This window comes from Pongo pygmaeus, chromosome 17, assembly GCF_028885625.2.
Source record: "Pongo pygmaeus isolate AG05252 chromosome 17, NHGRI_mPonPyg2-v2.0_pri, whole genome shotgun sequence".
Lineage (NCBI taxonomy): Eukaryota > Metazoa > Chordata > Mammalia > Primates > Hominidae > Pongo > Pongo pygmaeus.
This window is the reverse complement of record NC_072390.2, coordinates 20675662-20676845: the sequence shown is the minus strand read 5'-3', so window position 1 is coordinate 20676845 and position 1184 is coordinate 20675662. Positions and strand designations below refer to the sequence as shown.

The window sequence follows — 1184 nt, the reverse complement described above, 5'->3', positions numbered from 1 at the left end:
GGCCATTCTAATCATTCTGTTGTTTCCGTGGATTCACTTGCCGTATTGTTGCCATTGTAATTGGTCCTGCAATCTGATAATGATTGATCTTTGCCACTAGGATGCCTTCACTGATTCAGAGCTCTCAGTTTTCATGGTGATTCATACATAGAGTTCAAAGCTACAGTGTTTATTAGTTTATGTACTTATGCTTAGCCATTGTTCCCAGCACCCTGCTCTGGCAGCCAGGCCTCCTAGCTTTACCCACACATTATAGTGAGCAAACTGATGCTCCCCCTATGCTAAAAACCTTATCTGGAGCCCACATCTTAGCTAGACCTAGCCTAGGTGTTCATGGTATGTTATCCTTTGAGACCCGTGTTTGTCTTTCCTCTAACAAATATTAGTTGGGATTGCTCTCAACAGTCAGGGATGTTCAAATAATGTTTCAGGAAGAGATTAGGGTTCCCTTTCCCTTTTGCTATCAGATCTGTACCTTGAGGCTTTTTTTTTACATCCTGTGGAGCAGCTTTTGTTAGATAGAAGAAAGTTCCATGTTATCTTTCCACAGAGTAGTGGGAACCAGCTTGCAGTTGGCCCCTCAAGTCATGTGTCTCTATGATAATGAAAATCTGGGCTAATCACAACTCTTCCTGGATTTTTAAATATATTTTAAAATTCTACCTCACAGGAAGCCATTCAATAAAATTCTCTGAATCTAAAGTAGGTGAGTTGGATTTAACAGAGCTAAACCTCATCCATGACTCATGAGTATCCATGTATCAAACAGGGCTTTGTACTTGTTTCAGCAACACATATTTAAAAGTTGGATCAATACAGAGTAGATAAGCATGGCTGCTGCCTAAGGATGGCACACAGATTCAGAAAGCATTCCATATTTTGCATAGTCCCTGGAAAGTCATTTGACTATTTGTTGACTAGCTCCAAGGAAGCAGTGTGAGCAAAACCAAAACAGAAGACACCCAATATTGAAATTATGATTATCACTATAAAACTATTGATGTATTGTGATCTAAGAAATGAGATCAGAGTTGAGTAACATTTAGGATGTTGCATCCAAATATGTTGTTAGTACATGCCTTGGAAATGGGAAAATGTAAGTTTACATTTCCTTCATGGAACTGAAAAACAATAAAAGCAGGGTTTTGTCTTGTATGTTTGTTGGAGAGGACCATGGAGATCCA

The 1184-nt window shown here is 39.1% G+C and overlaps 1 non-coding gene across 1 annotated transcript; it reads left to right on the top strand.

Moving 5' to 3' along the window:
• The first annotated feature begins 779 nt into the window (after positions 1-779).
• On the top strand, positions 780-882 carry LOC129019267 (U6 spliceosomal RNA). The gene has a single exon (XR_008495597.1). It is a non-coding gene; the product is annotated as a U6 spliceosomal RNA (small nuclear RNA).
• The last annotated feature ends 302 nt before the right edge of the window (positions 883-1184 follow it).